Source organism: Bacillus rossius, chromosome 17 (assembly GCF_032445375.1).
Source record: "Bacillus rossius redtenbacheri isolate Brsri chromosome 17, Brsri_v3, whole genome shotgun sequence".
Lineage (NCBI taxonomy): Eukaryota > Metazoa > Arthropoda > Insecta > Phasmatodea > Bacillidae > Bacillus > Bacillus rossius.
Genome location: NC_086344.1, coordinates 19,008,651 through 19,027,318, shown reverse-complemented (window position 1 = coordinate 19,027,318; position 18,668 = coordinate 19,008,651). Strand labels below are relative to the sequence as shown.

At 38.5% G+C, this 18,668-nt stretch overlaps 2 long non-coding RNA genes across 3 annotated transcripts; one reads left to right on the top strand and one right to left on the bottom strand.

Annotated features, from left to right (window-relative positions):
• Positions 1-74: 74 nt before the first annotated feature.
• LOC134540685 (uncharacterized) lies at positions 75-7,654 on the bottom strand. 2 transcript variants are annotated; one of them, XR_010076484.1, is made up of 3 exons: positions 6,784-7,654; positions 6,027-6,113; positions 75-937 (listed from the first exon to the last, which is right to left on the bottom strand). It is a non-coding gene; the product is annotated as an uncharacterized LOC134540685 (long non-coding RNA). The 2 variants fall into 2 exon arrangements; XR_010076485.1 differs by having other exon boundaries at positions 7,541-7,654.
• On the top strand, positions 2,817-18,050 carry LOC134540686 (uncharacterized). The gene is made up of 5 exons (XR_010076486.1): positions 2,817-3,854; positions 5,157-5,290; positions 8,168-8,316; positions 15,640-15,721; positions 17,749-18,050. It is a non-coding gene; the product is annotated as an uncharacterized LOC134540686 (long non-coding RNA).
• The last annotated feature ends 618 nt before the right edge of the window (positions 18,051-18,668 follow it).

Below are 18,668 nucleotides of genomic sequence, written 5' to 3'. Positions count from 1 at the left end.
TCGGCCTGAATGAATTGTTTGTCGGTGCTGCTATGCACTCGACAAAACACAAACTTGTTCGGGATCTCGTCCCGTTGCAGCAGCACAGAGTGTTGCACTCCGGCCTGCTCCAGTGCACGCACTGCCCTGTGGTACTCCTCCACAGTGGCAGTGTGAATCATGAGCTGGTCATGGCCGCGACTGACGCACGACCAGCGCTCCTGCAGTGCTGCATCCAGCACTGTTTTAATGGCCGGGTAGCTGTGGCCAGAATCAACAAATACATACAGGGGTTTCACCTGCATTTTCTTTGCCTGAGGGGCAGGGTTTGGCGGGGCAGGGCTCGAACCTGCGGACGTGTTGGCGGCCGTTTGATTGGCCGAGTTGTTTGCCCTTCTGACGGGCTGCTTGCGAAGTCACTCGGCCTGCTGCCTTGCGATCGCGGGGTTCGTCAGTGGGGGGCGCAGTCTTTCGTCCTTTCCTCCCGTTTTTTGTTTTTTTGAGACGACTGTTGTAAAGCCGTCGTCGCTAGACATTTCTTGTTCGTCGTCGCTCGGCAGGGGCACATCGATGCACTCCTGCATCACCTGCTCGTCACTTAACTGGTCAGTCATGTCGCTAGTTACACCCTACAACGCACTAACACCCACTGACCACGCACCCGGTATTAAGCCGGGTTGTGGCTAGGCTGTAGGGTTAGCTACAACCCGGGTTGTTTTGCACGCTTACACTTCTTAGAAAAAACCTGGGAATACCACCTGGCCTGTGTGCGAGCAAACAGGCTGTTCCTGGAATCTCGCAGCTCCGCTTGACGCGTCCGTCCTCGGCCAAGGCTCGAAGCGAACTCCAGGGGCGCGCAATGTTCGATTCCTGCGCGCCGGACGGCAATACATCGGGGCCGCTCGGGCCGCTTCGACTCCGCCTGGCTTCGCGGGCTTCGTCCGGAACAACCATGTTTCTGAAATACATGGGATTTTGAATTACAAGCTTGCAACAATGCCAGAATGCGAATAGATCTTGACTTAATTCACCTGTAACTTTATACACCGACAGTTCCTCTATATTTAACTAGTAGTATAGTAGTAGATATTAGAGATTTGTAAATTAGTAATAAGTCCTAGATACTTAGTAATAGTCATCAAAAATATATATTTCTAAAATAATAATAAAAAATCTAAAAAATAAAAAAAAATTAAAAAAAAAATATTTTTAGTTCTTATTTTAGTTTTATCTTAAGCACTGCACATCCATCCCTGAGTTGGGTGTTTGCATATTTTGTAACGAAATGCCTAGTTTGTAAGTCATTTATCTTTTTTCTGTTTTAGTTTCTTAGTTTTTTAGGTGCTGACTGGCGGCGGAGTGAGTGGTCAGTGCAACCACTCACGACCAGGGGCGCTTGCGTCCCTGGTCACTAAATCCAGTACTGAACAACTGGAAAAGCGGACCACGAGTCCAAGTGCCCAACCCCCGCATGGTAGACTCTTTTCTACTCTGTCCAACACTTCATCCAGACCATCCTCTTGTCTCCTGTAAATTCCTATACGTAATGCATGCCAATTTGCATCCCGCATGAATGTGCCCAGGGTTTTCCCTGTGTCTATGCAGGTTTTACCTGGGCCCAACCTATCTCTAGTTATAGTCTAGATTTAAGAGTGAGGGGAGTTAGTCATGGCGCCAATCGCTGCCATGGCTGGCCAATCCCCTCCTAGCACATGATGCATGTGACCCTCTCCCTGCATGGCTAATCCCAGCATGACTAGGCGTATAGGCTTCGGCCTGAGACGCACCTAGGTCCCTCCCTAACCCGGACCCCTCCAAAATACACTTAGTTTTAGTTAGGTTAGGAAAAAAAAATCGGAACAACCAACGATGACGTACTTCCGCCGGCGGGTATCCAGACTGTTCCTCGGTCGGGCCCCGGCGGACTATATCAACCGGCCCAGCCGACGTTTCTGCAGGCAGTCTCCGACTGGCCCAGCAGCATGAACCTGCAGTGACTACCATCTACACCACCGGCCTCCTCCGTCACGCTGCCCGACGACGTGCCGACCGCTTTAGGAAGAAAACGGTGAGCCGTCGTCAGAATCTAAGTCCGTAGGGGACTATGAAAAAGTTTCAACCCAGTAGAAATATTACAAGTCCACGAGGGACTTAGAATAAATTCAAGCCGAATTAGTTTGGACTTAGAATTTTCGCAGAGTGAGGAAACAGAAAATTTGCCTCATCTGTAGAATGAAGGGAACTGTCTCGTGAAGGTTACGGGATAAGTAAAGTATATTTTTGACTGGTGTTGAAAGTAAAACGGCAGTGGGGCAGTGTGGCAAGAGACGGAGGAGAGGTCGAGTACCGCATAACGTAAAGTGTACCAACTTGCAATACGTTGAGTCTTACCGTAACGTAACCAACGTAGTTTTACGTAACGGATTCGACTGAACTGTTATAAGTTCCCGGACTACACGATCAATGTAACGAGCACTCCTGAGAGAACTTCAAAACGCAGCTACTTCGTTGAACGACTGACGAGCAGAGTAAAGATAAAGACTGCTCGCCGCAATATTGGCGGGGCGCCACAGCATACCGCTGTCAGTAACCAGGAGACTTTTGAACACGACCCGCTGAGTGTAAGAACGTGTGTGTAAGAACGTGAACATTTTAAGTGTCATAAATTTGGTATTGAGACCTACACCAGAAACACTGTTTAACTTTAAAGAATCAGACCGCGATGAGAGAGAATGTAAACTAGTTACGGATAATATTAACTGTACTATAAGCGATTTCATGTCAGTTCCCCTTGATTATTTTCTTTCACATTTTCTTATTCTCTAATTGTAATTTGATTTGTTTGGCAAATGTTAAATTCATGTTAGTACAGTTAGTCAACGTAATATTGAATGTGCCAAAAACCAATTGATTTGATGTTCATATTTCCTGCTAATATAATTTGCTGTTTGCTTTATAATAAGGCGTTAATTTAATGTGTGTGAAATATAGATGTGATCCAATATTGTTAATTATATTTTTCTGTTCACAGACATTGTGGGCACTTGCTGTAATCGTCAAAATAAGAAAACAGAAGTGTGTCATATCTGAGCATGCGTGTATTGAAGGATGTGATGTTGTTATTACAAGTTTTGTTAATAAAATCACTTTTGTTTCACGAACTTTAGAACCACTTTCTGAGCTTCTCCCCTTGTCCTCCCGCCCTTCCGGACTGGAGGTAACAGTTGTAAAATGATCTCTGTGTAATAAATGAAATAAATGCTTTCGAAACAGTATTTGATATGTTATGTACCGCATTCTTTATTTGCTATATTACATTCAGCTGTCACCATAGATAGTGCAAACCATCGTAATAAAGTATATATACAAGCAGCTTATGGACACAAGTTTCATACCTTAAAGAAATACCAAAACTATTTTTAACACATTATTTTATTAGTAAGAAAGGAAATTCCCGCAATAATTCTCGGAGTTGTCGCTTTGGGTAATGTCATTATAAAATTAAAATTAACTTCACAAAAATACTTTTAGTACTCAGTCACTCTTCACATAATGTGGGTACTGGGAATTGACTTTGATACACAAGCTATAAGCCTATTTCAGCACATGCGTAAACTCATTAATTAAAACAGTACTTTGTCGGATTCTGAAGTCCACAGCCACAGCAATCAAGTAATTGCGTATTGTGTCAATGACATGTATATCTTCTTACAATCGGTATCTTATTAAATGTAACTGCTAGTTGAAGTATCTTATATGTTTTTAGGAAACGAGGACTTTCATGGGCTACCACTTTTTGGGGTCTTCAATGTTGGTGAGGCTGGGGAGGTATATCGAGACCAGCAAAGGCTTTCCCGTCTGGAGGGACGTAAACAGTAAGTATGCCTACTCGAATGTGTGCCATTTTTTTCAGGGTTCCTTCATTTAGAACATTCGCCTCCCATCAAAGCAACCGAGGTTCGAATCCTGGTTGGAACCTAGATTTTCGCAAATGGGAAACGTGGTGAACTTTACTGTGGTCTATGGGCTTTTCAGGGTGCTCCCATTTCCCCACTTATTCATTCCGTCGCTGCTCCATATCCTATATCATCCTACCTCGTGCATTTCCCACGCTGGCCGGAACGACAGGTCTATCCCTTGGTTAGGGCAGCCGGCTCCAGTGAGTGTCAACTCCATTCCACCTATGTAGACCCTGCCCCAGGCGTAAAACTACATGCACAATTTTTTACCCATTATTTACCAGCAAACATAAAGGAGGTGTCAGAATCTGAGTAACGTTTGCAATCAATATATTGTAACTGACATCAAAATTTACATATTCAAACATACCTCAGTCAATCAGAGCCGGTTCCAGGAATGATTTTCAGGAGGTGATATCGCACAGAGAGAGATACATTTTCATAACTGGTCAGTCGCTATTCGAACTAATCCTTTTCATAATGAACTCCTGTACGAGCAGGACATTTTCATGACATAATACTACATCGTTTTGGTTTAATCTATAACTGAGTGAAGATGAAACTTTAATATTCCCCCATTTAAATTCACAAGAAAAATGTTGGAGAAGGCCTAGCGCTATCCCACATCCAGCCACTCTTGAAGTTATGGTTATTTAATGTAGACCATTCAGTGGTGTATACGCAAAGACGTAACAGATGTAATGATAGAGGTTGCATAATAATGAACAATGGCATTTCATATAGCGAAATTAATTCATTTCATAATGTATTTTCTGCACATTGGAAGGGGCTCATAATAATTTTATACAAGCAGTTTGAAGTCACTGAAACGTCTACTTGTAATACGTATTATTTAGCTAAAGCTGTACCTCATTTGGCTATACATATTTTTTATGTATGTTTCTTTTCTCATAAAATTTTAACGAGATTAAAAAAGTGTATACTACTTAAATTCGTAATTAGTCTTACATACCCAAAAAGCAGGCATAGTTTAAAACAATAAATTGCTACAATACGTTTGCGAATAATGTGGGATTCCATTATTTGGTTCGAATGAATACTTTGTTACGAATATAAAAATTTACGCCCACATTTCAATCTAAATTATATGTAACTTTAGTAAAAGTATATCTAACTTCTTTATTTACATTACTTTTAGATGTATGAATGTGCAGTGACTATAATTACTTTGTATCTAACGTAATTCATACTTTCTAGGTAAAGGAAGACAGAAATATCACCACTGCACGGGTGGTGCAGCGATTAAATCGTGTATTAAAAAAATACAAATAAACAGATCCTTCTTCATGAATCGAAGAGTACTCCTGATGGTGGGGCTGAACGATGTGCTCGTAAGTATATCTCTTGGAAATTGGATAGTATATAACTCCTCTGGAATTAGGCCATGGCAAGATAAAATGCTTACGTCGAGTGTGTACTTTGCACAAATATAGGAGTTAAAAATATGCATAAAAAAGGAACTAACAAAACAAAAATTATTATGAGGTATAACTTTGTTCCAATAAAACTTAAAACAAATCAATGAATGTCTGTGTTACGTTACGTATGTTATACGCCTAATACTTAGAATGAATAAACTGTTATTATTAATAATGCTTTTTTTTTTTACTTCTCCATTTAAAGATAACTTTTGTTATTCAGTATTTAATCATTGCCAGGAGGTTTGCAAAATTTCAATGTAAGTAAATACTTTTTGAGTTGGGGATGGGAACAGTATTGTCAAGTTGCTATAGAGAAAAGCACTCGCATGAATACGACTCTCTGCTAATTTATTTGGGTAGAAGTCACTTGGCCAAAAATCATTTCACAGAAATTTTGTTCTAGTGCAATTAGGCTTAGTGCCTTTAGGCCTAGTGCCTTTCGGCCGAATGACTTTCAGCCTAGTACCTTTCTGCGCAGTAATGTTCGGCCTAGTGCCGCGTCCCTTTTTATTTTAGTCATGTTGTGACAAGACCACAGCCACGCTCACACGAACGTGACATGCTAGTAGCATAAAGTTTTGAGTATTTAAATGTTTTTGTTTAGTAAATTCATAAACATCCCATGTTTAACTTAGCATGTTCATACCTGTAGCGCATTTGATTGTGTTTCATACTTCGCAATGGTCGACAGCATTGCGATAGGTCGATAACTCAATGCTAATCGGCATGCGTCCTGCAAGCCAACAAAAATGAAAACAACCAATTACTTCGGTGCAGTACCATTACACCAGTGAGACACTGAATTAGGGGAAAATATTGCAGCACCGACCATGTTAAGTTTTTTTACCAGTAATTTAGGTTATGTATTTAAATATCGCATTTTAAGACAATCTGTTACTTTCACCTGTACTTTAAAAATAAATGTATATATAATGTTTCTGGAATTATATTATAAATCTTTGCTATTTCCAAAAATAAAAAAAAAATCTTCATTTAGTAAATAGTAAAATATTGTCGTCCAGCCATTAATTTAGAACTATTAAGGTCATAAATAGTAATATTTGAATTATAACATCAATTTAGTCAAAATAATAACATAACTATTATTTGACTGTAATAATAACATCGAGATTCTTACAGCTGCTGTGCTCATCAAGAAGGACTGGTTCTTCCTTAGTGGGATGTGTCCTCTCAACAAACAGTTACAACCTTTTCAACAAAGCTTTAGCAGTGATCCAACCACTTAAATCAGCTGCGAAAAAAAATTCCTGAAGGACATTTTATCAGAACAGCATTTACTCGTTTTTATTACAGAAAATAAAAAAAGGGAGGAACGAAAATGTTCCCGCCATCAATTATGCACAATAAAATAGTAACATTTTTCTATTTTTTATTTTGCTTACTTGCCTTTTCCCCTTCTATCAGATCACTTTGGCATCATTATCATGAACAATAATTGTGATCCCAGTCTTATCACAGTTGTATATTCTATTGACTGTAAAATTGTATTTAGAAAGTAGCTCGAATTATCCATTAAAGAAGCGATCTATTTGATGTTTCGTAAATCCTAAAGCTCTCTGAAGACTTGTGGGCTCTGGAGTTCTGATGATGAGTCGAAAAGTCGTATTAAAATTGCTTTCCAGTAATTTGGTGTTTCTTATTTAAGTGCTAAGGCAACTTTAGATGCTCAGCCAAACCGAATGCTAATTTCATAAATAATCTCCTGATGGGCACGAATCTGTACATAAAAACAAGTTATTTTTTTCATTTCACTATCAAAAGTAATTTGGAATATGCCCATCTGAATGGTCAGATTCACAGTTTCACCAGATTTAATGGCTTTCTCAGTCTATCTTCTGATATAGATCTTGGAATAGAAAACATCTCGGCTGCTTAACGTTGTGTTATTTTGTGCGCAACATCTTATATTTACAATCTCATATCGTCTTCTTTGCATGTTTTTTATATTTTTTTGCGATTTGTCTCTAGAAAAAATTACAAGTTTTATATATTAATTTAGTTGATATATTCATCGGTACTGGACAAAATTTGGGAGGTTGGTACTCTACGTCAGCAACGTGGTAACATCAATGCGAGCTGCACATGTATTTAAAGTAATATCTTGAATTTAATACAATATAATTTGATTATATACTCAACAGATCAAGAGGATGCTATATAATACAGGACATATTAACCCAGATAAGAGATACGCCTTGGTCAAAATAACTTTTCGCACACCAAATGTAAACGAACACCTTCATCAGCTGACGGTTCTTACAACTCTGAAAAAATACGACAGTCGCCAAAGAATATGAATATGAAGGTAAAAGTTATTCACGAAAAGTTGCAAAATGCTGCTATCTAACGTCATAAGTGAGAACTAGGAATTGTGGGTACTGTAAGGCAGTCGGTACTGTACGACTATATGACGTTCGGTAAATAACGATACATTTCTGTGGTAATCCCACTTTCTTACCGTCTCCAAATTCTTTCCAAATTTTTTACATGAGTATGTCCACGACAGATAGATATATAATACACTACAGTTAAACTAAATATACGGTAGATCATTTTAATTCTTATGCAATCTTCCATAATTCGCACAGTCATTAGTACGTACTTACAATTTTTTCTTCAGGCCTATAAAATCATAATAGAAAGAATGAAACACTAATACACCGGGTAAATGTGACTCCATGACTACGTATAAGTTGTGAGAGTAATTTGTTTTGCAATACCTGTGGGCCCTGGGAACGATGCAAGTAAAATAATGTTGTGTTACAGAAGGGCATGCGATCAGATTATGCCGCGAGGGACTTAAAGATCCTGCTCCGGACACTAAAGGAGAGGCAGTGCTACCCCCTGTGCCCCGCTTCCCCCGGGCAGCAGGCAGGAGCTGTACTGGCTCAACTGCCACATGCAGAGAACAGCAGGTAAATTTCCACCATGTTAGCATGTTCTTCAGTTTGTAGAAACCATTTTAATTTTATTGTTAATTCAGTGCGCCTTTTGAATATCAACGTTAGGGTCATTAAGAACCTATTGGAACAATGAACTGAAAATTTATCTTTTCAGCACGCCAAACCTTGGGAAACGTGATTTTTAAATAATAATCATTAATGTAAACAGTTTATTAACCTATAAATGTGAAATTAAATTATTTAGACTTACAAAATCAGGGAATATTCGGCAGCAAAATCTTTTAAGCCATTCGTTATAGGTAAACGAGTTGAAGGTTGTAGGAAAAAAACCAATAGAAGAAAATATCTAATACTAGATGACCCGGTGAACTTCGTACCACCTAAAATTTATTTGATTGTAACTCTTCAAAAGATATTATTAATTTTTATCACCCTTCCAACTCCAATTCATTGAGATCGCTAATATAAGTCGCATCGTGTACGGCTTGAGTTTTGATTGGTTATTAAATGAAACTCGTTTGTAATTGAAATGAATGCAATGTTTTTATTTTACATGAAAGATAAATGCAGTTAAAACATTCAATGCAAAGTTTTCTGGTAAACTACGTTTTTCGTTTTGTTTTCCGGCGCGTAAATAAACAAAGATGATGGCTTTCCGACACGCGAACACGCAACATACAGTTGTCCATGCGCGAAACACGGAAACTCCAAGTTAATTCCGCAAACGTCCAACGACTGGCCTTGAGATTTGTTTATGATCATCGCGAAGGCCAGACACACGGGTAATTGAAGTCGTTTAAAATCGAATGGCATGTCCGTTGGAATCGGGATGCGCGGAATCAAAACATCCTCTCCTTTGTACTTTCCCGTGATAATACTCGCCTCGATGACGTCGTTCATAAGCTTTTTAACAGTCAGTCTCGTTCCATTGCATAGTCGAGGTTGATTGATGTTATGTAACATGATGATGACTGAGCCTACTTTCAATTGCAAATTGTGAGGTGGTAATCCAGGCAATTCTAGGGAATTCAAAAATTCTGTCGGATAGTTGACTATCTCATCCTGGTTGATAACTGTGTCAACCGATTTGAAGGAAAAAAACTGTACCGGAATGAAATTTTGAATGGACGCATTAAGATCATCGCCATCTTTGTTTTTCGCTGCCAATATGGCTCGTTCGCGCAGCCAATTATGGTGTTTGAAGTTCTGTGCTACGTTCGGAAACACGCCGAATGAGCTCCTCCTTCGATTCGGTAAACTGACAGAAATCATTGGGAAATGTGACTAATCCAGTCGAGATGTCAACTGCAATTTTCCCATTACCAATGTCCAACAATTGCCTCGAAAACACATCTGTATTTCGATCTTGTTGCAAAAACACTCGCATGTTAGTTGTCAATCGGAGTGTCTTCACGTGCTGCCACAAATTTGATGATTTTAAGCACGCGTTTAGTTCGTCAGCTACAGTTGATCGTGGAATAACTGGAAGAGTCTGACGAAAATCACCGGCCAACAGAATCATGGCTCCACCAAAAATGTTTTTATTGTCACTAAGATCTTTCAACGTTCTGTCCAGCGCTTCCAGTGACCTCTTGTGGGCCATCGTGCATTCGTCCCAAACGATCAATTTGCATATCTGTAGAATCTTCGCCATTGCGCTGTTTTTGGTGAGGTTGCAAGCTGGTGTCTCGTTGATTTGCATGTTCAGCGGCAATTTCAAGGCAGAATATGCAGTTCGTCCACCTTCTAACAAAGTCGCTGCTATTCCAGATGAAGCCAATGCTAGGACAATTTTATTCTGCAATCGAATCCTTGCCAAAAGCAATGAAATTAAGAATGTTTTCCCAGTCCCTCCGGGAGCATCCAGGAAGTAAATTCCACCAGTTCCATTGTTCACAGCTTCTATCAAAGAGTCGTATACAGTCTTTTGTTGTTCATTCAATTGCGAAACTTTTGTACGAACTGCTTCGGCTAATGCTTCGGTGTCGTATTGTTGTTCTCTTTGTAACTCGTGGTTAAATACATCTTGCATTGGACGATTGGGTGATATCATCCCCAAATACGATAACATTTTACTCGCCATCAATAAACACATGTCTTCTATCATGATCAATGTCTCATTGTGAATTTATGCAGTCATTTGCAATGTCGGATTTAAAGTTTGGTGACGCACACGACGCAAAACATCTTCAGACATGTCGTCCTTATATTTGACCCACAAATCGTTCGGATTTGAAGGGAAATTTGTGGATATAATAATCGCAAAAAATGTGCGAATTTGATGAGGTGATGAAGATATGACAGAATCTTTGAGCGTATTATCCCAATGCGAATCGTTCTCAAGCAACTGTAAGAGTTGACACGCCGCACGGTAAGTTGCACACAGATGCCCATTAACAGTTCTTAGTTGTTGAAACGACGTCGGACCACGAACATTCACCAACAACAATCGAAGATAGTAACATTCGTCATTATTTGGATGCACAGTATATATGCGACCCAGAGCATCTGAGGCAAATACATTTGGATGTCCTTCAACTGGTGTTCCTTGTTTCCGATGCTGAAATGATTTCGATGATGTGTTCCATGTGTAGTAGCGTGGCATTTCAGCATACAGCAAAGTGTGAGCGAAAGCATCTACTTGACAAACCGAGAAGAAGCTTGTCAGTGTTATCGACGGTGGCCATGCCGCTCTGTCCGCTGCGTTCTCTGGATTGAAATACACTCGTCCGTTTTCCAGAGGTACTGCCAAATGTACAACTGTGAGGTGTCTTTCGTGGATCGCGAAGGAAAAGATGCGCCAAATCGCCTCGTTGCTGCTGACATAGCGACCCATCTGATACTGAGATACTTCGTCGTTTGCATTTGTTACAGCGAATAGAGCCATATCGCTGCCTTTATTCACATATTTTCATATGTACTTGATCGACTTGACAGAGTTACAGTATTCCACATTGATGTGAGCCTCAAAAGCATTGGACAATATAGGCGAATACGGCACAATCCAACGATTGTCCACTTTAACATCTTGCCCTTTGACCTTCACAACTGCAAATCGCCCATTGTCGGCAACTGATCGCCGACAACACAGTGGGTATCCGTCATTGCCTGTGATAGTGTCAGCAATCAGGTCTCTCGGGTATCGCTTGGAACACTTACCATCGATCATACAGGGCGAGCCGTTGTTGAAAACCCCACAAGGTCCATGGATCATATTCTTAGTCACCACTGCATGCAATTTCGGATCAACAGCTTCATCCGGGATTTCGGCTGAGATGATTGAACGATTTCATTCGGCATGATTTTTTCTACAAACCAAACCAAAATGTGCGCATAAGGCAGACCACACTTTTGCCATTCAACGGAGTACATCCAGCAACGAACTTAACCATACACACGGTTCTTTATGATGAAATCGATCAGAGATTTTAATTTTTGTTTAAAAACTCTGGCAGTAATGTCATATCTGTCAACTGAAGTTTGGCTGGGTAGCAGTTCCTTCTTGATTTCGATCCACTAGGGGTTACAGGTGAATGTTATAAATAGGTTGGGCGGTCATATTGTCTAACATACGACATCGCATCTTGTGCGTATTCGTGCATATGGCGTGGGATTCCAATGTAAGTGGCAGGCAAAATTGTCATTCTTCCTACCTTGTTTGCATCGCCGTCGGCATTAATCGCATCGCGGAGATGAATGTATTCTTCAGATTGGAGCTACTTTTGGTTCAAACGAATATATGTCAATCGTTCAGTCTCAATTTTGACATACATGTCAACTGCGAACTGGTGGAAAAGATGGCGACACTTCAATATGTGATTTATTTCGCCTTCACGAATCATAAGTCTGTATGAATAAAAATTCATAGCACTTACTTTTTTATTGGTTTCAGCACCTGTTAGTTGATTAACCATTTTTATGTTGAAATGGTATCCGTCCTCACCCTGCCAAAAGATCATGGATATTTTAGCGCATCGTAAATCCTGTGCATTTCGGACACGCGTTTCAATTCATTGTTGCGACGATGAAGCATGATATCTCTAGATTGCACATTTTCTCCGACAATAACAACAGCCACTTCGTCGATTGTCGGCGAATTGAACCTTCTTGCGTGTTCACCCAAAGGCATTTTGTCAGCCCTGATTACGATATTATGGCGGTCGGACGGCATCCGATCCAATGCAATTTTGAACAATTTGATCAATTCGTTGTTCTGATGAAGAAACGTTTGCAATTCTCTGACAATTACTTGCTTAGTTATCGGATTGTGAGCACAGCGCTGATTAACTTCCGCATCCGAATTTTCCATAAATTTTTTTTTTAAGAATTGATGGTCTACATCCGGTGGTGGTAACAGCACTCCTACTAAATGATATATTTGCCCTTGAATCTTGAATGTGGGCATGAAATTGTCTCGTACAATGTGTGTTGCGCCAAAAGACGTCATTTGAAAACAACTATTGTATTTTTGGATGTTGGCCAGAAAATGGTTAGAATCATTTCCCGTTCCAGAAACTAATGAGTGCAATGGCTCTGGTGGCGGGATCAATTGAGGCAATTTCACTTTTCCATCCGCACAACATAATCCAGGAGATTCACCACTGAATTTCAACGCCTTGCAATGTGGACAAACGACTGACATTTCTCCAATAGTTACTGACATGTTCGCACCGTAATCGATTTCGGGATCGTAATGGAATGCCGCTCGTTCCAGGTTCACAGGAGCACCGCGTCGGCGCAATCGGTCATGTTCATTTTGTCGTGCTCGCTGGCGTTGTGTTTGATGTGCACGAATTCGTTGCATTCTGAATCTATTCGCTTGTCGTTCATTTTCAGTCGCTCTCGAACGTAATTCGGACATGCCAATACGACTATTTTCATTATCCGTCTCTCACTTGTCATCGGTATGGTTTGCAGGTGAAGTAGCTCGCTGCGCATTTGACTGACTTCAACGACCTATGTCAGCTCGTCCTCTCCTTGGCATTGTAATGAACCCTGTAAAACGACACGGAATTGTTTTCACAGTCACTCAAATCTGTCGATCTTACTTTGAGATCTTTACAATATTGACATCCTCAAACTAATTTCTCGAGTCTCGCTAAAACACATTTGAATGAATTAGTGATTATGTCTAAGCGTGCAAAGTCAATTAACCTTAACATTAAAAAAACCTTATTAACCTTATTAACCAAATAAATAAAACCTTAAAAACCAAATTAAACCTTACTAATCAAAAAATCTTAAAAAACAATAAAACCTAACTAACCAAAAAGCCTTGATATAATGATTGATCAAAATGAATGTTCGCAAAATGTAATTAAATTCGCTTTAACCAAATCTATTCTCAAATTCCGCTACCTTTTTTTTTTACAAAAACATTTTTTTTTTAATGTAATAGATTCCACACAAATGCATGAAATGAATTACAGCTATGCATGGAGCAGCGAACTTACCTTGAAAACATCACAATATTGAAATCCTTAAACAAATTCCTCGAATATCGTTAAAACACATTTGAATGCATTTGTGGTTATTTCTAAGCCTGCAAAGTTAATTTGCCTTAATAGAATGGCTGATCAAAATGTATGTTTTAAAATTTTAATTAAATTCGCTTTAACCAAATATATTCTTAAATTCCACTACCATTTTTACGAAGAAAAAAGAAAGATTTTAAATGTAATAGATTTCACACAACCGCACGGAATGAATAACAGATATTTTTACACTATTTCCACCAATGAAATATTCACAATTTATATCAAACTTCGCTAAGCGGACGGGTCTCGCCAAGGAGAAGGATAAGAAGTTGACAAATCTATGGCGGCCAAGGAGAAATGACACAAACACGCCAAAAATCAACCAGCGCAGCGGCTAGTTTGGTTTTCTATTAAAGTGTTTATTAATATTTTTTAAACAATTACTTATTTCTGGATAAAATGTACCCTATGTCCTTTTCTGTACCCCTGGCAACGTGTATGCAAAATTTCATGATGATCGGTTCTGTAGTTAAGGCGCGAAAACGTAACAAAAAAAAAATTTATTTTTTGGGATTTTCCTAAATTTTTCCCCCTAAACCACCCCTGTATTAAGGCGAACAAAACAATACAAAAATTATTAAAATCGGTCCAGCCGTTTTCGAGTTAGTTTTAGCCAGACTAACGCACGGCGATTCATTTTTATATATAAGATTTATAAGTAGGCCCTACAGTATGTCCGTAAAGTCTCAGTACAATTTCAGGCGGTCTCAGGAAAGTAACGGAACAATATATAAATATGAATGAAAGGAAAACTCTACAAGATTTGATAACTGTTCAGTGCAGTTCGATGTGGCCTCAATTTGTAGCTTAACAAATACTGAAATATAATCTAGTTCTTCCCACACATGATTCAGTGTGATGTTGCTAGGTCTGGAGATCGAACTGGCCGTACCTCGACAGCGCCCATGCCTTTCCACCCGAGAGAATGATCTACCATGAAACCCACGCAGAGGTTTCTTCTTCTTTGTCCAAGTTTTCACACTTATATCTCGTTTCATTGCTTCCCTGTTTAGGATCAAGCGTGCACCATGATTTTACGGACACACTGTACTTTACTGATCAGCCTTTGCGTGAATGTTTACGCTGCAAAGGGGAGCGTATGGTCGTTTGTAAAGGAGGGGGGGGGTGGTTAGGACCTAACGTGTGCCCCCGGTCATTCATGTAAGGTACATTATCTAAAGGAACTCTTGCAAGTTATTTCGATAACACAAAGGCAACTGGACAGTAAGTTTGGTATGTTCGGCACACATTATACATATGAAAATGTACTTCGAATAAGAACTTAGTCTCAATAATTGCAATTTGAATGCCTAAAATTACCCATTTTATCAGTATTTTGAATTTACAGTTAGGACAAGATGTAAAGCACCGGGAAAACATTAATCATGCTTGACAGTTCGTGGTGCTGATCACACAGATTCACGCTTCAAGAACTCATTTTCTTACATTATTAAGTATTGGAAATGGGATAATGAAATTACGAAAGAGATGTCAGTACATGTATTTTCACGTGTAATTAAGTTAGATAGGCCCCTTCCTACTGAACTTCTTGTTGTTTGATTTTTAAGATGTTTGTCGAAGTAAGTAGTTCTTCCAAACAGAGCGGGGGGAACACATCATATATTTCAAATGTATTGCCTAAAAACCGTACAACATTATTTATATTTGCTGTTTGTTGAAAAGTTAGGATTTATTGATTTTACTATCGGGTGTTGCTGTATTGTAACCTAGGAAAATAATTAGGTTAGACACAGTTCCCAAAATACAGTTATTTATTAATGTAATATTTTCTTTTCAGAAAGCATGAAATTCCGCACTGTTTCCATAGATGGAATATTCCGCAATTCGGATGGGTCTGTGAGGTCAGGGTTTTTCGAGAGGTAAGTTGCCTACAGAACGCTTTATAATGTAATACACTTGTTTGACTTATATGTTCGAGGAATAATACAAGGCGTTTAATAACACCATTTTCAATCTTGACATACAGTTTCTATCTCCCCTCACTGGATTTTAAAATTGATTAGTGAATAAGTTGTAAGATACTTGTGTATGTGTTATTGATAAAGCAGGGAACCAAATAAAATAGCAAACATTTTTAACATAACTTTAGATAAGCATATATTTATGTCATTGTGTCAACTTAATCTGGTATGTATATAGTAGATATTTATATCATTTTTCCCCCTTGTTCATTGTAACAACAAAAATCACTGTCATTCGGAAAGTAATTTGTCTATTCCGGAAATATTGCCTCGTATTTGTCAAGTTATTTTAACATTTTACTCATCTCTGAGTATGGGTTGAATGTAATAAATTAAGGCCTGTACAGAATTTTTCATTTTGAATTAGTCGTACAACTGAACGGAAAAAAATTGGAACATAGTTTGTTTTGTATTGTACCTAACGATTAATTTTTTACTGTAAACTGATATACGTTGGTGTTGTTGTATGTATTTCGAGTACAAATGTTGGGTACAATATATATATTATATTTCAGGGAAAATTAATTTTCATAATGCAAATAATTTATGGAACCATGGTCGCCTGCAGGAGTGGACGGTCCCTAACGACTGGGATGATAATGGGTGAACCTTAGTTGGGTGTGGGCGCCGGGGGTATAGGCTACCGAAGGAAAGAGGGACTTGCGCCAAACACAGTTTTAAACTTAGGTTAGGAAAAGGAATGTATCTCTGGCTCTAGGACTATGTCGACGCTTTTAAAGGGTTTTGCCAGAGAACTGCAGAAAATAAATTTTTTTAAACATTAATTGAGACTGTACATTACACCTTTGCTGAAGTGCATTCTTGCAGAAACATTCCCCTTCAACTTAGCTATCAACAATTACTACGTTTGGCGCTAATACGCAGCGGCCGATTGCAAGGAAGGTTGGATATCATGGTAGCCGAACACAACACTTCCACTATTCCTGGGACTACTCACGAGATCTTACTTGTTTTGAATTTGAATAGTTACATATTCAATAACTGATTTCTGAACGAATGTACGTATTTTTTCACTCAAGAAACTGTTATGAAGTTATTATCCAGTGAGAGTGTTAATGAACTTATTTTTTTGAAATGAAACGACTCTAAGCATACTTATAATTGCTATTTTTTTTGGGTGTTATATTAATAGTTTTTGTGGAAATAACACATATATAATGAAATTAAATTATATTTACAATTTTGTTGTCATGTTTCTAAATTGACAGATGGGATAACTTCTTGGCGTTCATTCACGAACATACCCAATAATCAGAATTATAACTCCCACGAAACTAACCAAATACCGCGATATACTGCGGACCTAACGTCTTGCAGCTGTTTTAACGCGGTTGATGAGTGGCGTGAGAAGCGGATTTGTAGTTCCTTTCCTGGTAACACGTTGGTGTATCTAACCTGGAAGCCCAACTCACAAGATGTTTGACCAACAAATTAAGCCTGCAGATTCAAAATATTTTATTCTATACAGTAATAACTTTATAATTTACATGAGACTATAATTTTGTCACTATTTCAATTGCAAAAAAAATGAATAGTCATTTCTGAGAAGAAATTTGTCTGCGACTACGACAGCTATTTCGAAGGCTATGCGAACGTTTTCTTGCACAATGTTGCATATATATAATATTGTTGAATAGTTCAATACCTTTTTAAAATAAAATTTAATGCTATTTGAATCCAAAGTGAGAAGTAGTCCACTGAATATTAGTATCTTGGTCTTTCTAAATCCACCATTCAACAGCTATTCCTACTATGTATTCGTCTTTGTAGTGATTGCTATTTGCATGATTGTGGTAATATTTACCTGACAAGAACAAAGAATATCATGTTTAATGAATTAATGTATTATTTTTATTGCTGAGTTATATATTTTTACTTCAATACTATTATCTGTTTATTTACAGGTACATGGGAGCCAACAGAAAACCAGACCACGTGCACTGGAACCAACAAGGCATGGAAGCAGTAGTGAGATTTCTGAAACAAATTTTGTGAAATATATATATGGACACACATGAAATAAAATAATTTCTTAATTTGTTATTGTTAACAATAATTGGAATTGAAATAGTTTAGCAAAGTTACGGCATTGCGAAAATATAAATTTTGTTAATTTTGCATTGTGTTTCTTTACAAGCGTTGGCTTGAAATTCCTAACATCATTCAACCTAAAACTCTATGATGCAAGTGAAATGTTATCTAAAAGATGCCCTATACATGGCTTTGTCCTTCTTACCTTTTATCACACAACAAATGCATACTTTAAAATTTCAATTTTTTTCTTACTTCAAAGTCATATTTTAACGATATGCAGTTCCATGTTTTTAGAATTGCACAAATGTTTCTGAAATAGTTTGGTGAACATTGCAAATCTATAAAGAAGTTTTAAATTTGTTATTAGCACGGCCTTTGCCGCACCGTTGGAATTGTCCCGTTCCATCACAGGCTGTTTGAGAGAATCCATTTTGCAATGGATTTGGTGTCCTCCCGACCCGAAGTGTTGCAAACTGCGAAGACCAAAATAAAATTTCCTCTTACAATGTCTAGTAAATACAAATATTCTTCATATTTTCTGGTGCTGAAAACATTGGATCTGAAATTGGTAAAACAGAGAGATTAAACGAATATTTTCCCATGTGGCAAATACGAGGAAAGTATTGACCCCTACAAGAAATTTTACAGACAGCTAGTATTTAAGTGCACATTAAACAACGGTACTGTGACCAAGTATTGACTTAGGTGGAAACCTGATGGTCCGGTAAAAGGTAATCTTGTGTGTCCATCTATCTAGCCCAAGTATTGACAGCCATTGGAGAGTTATTAT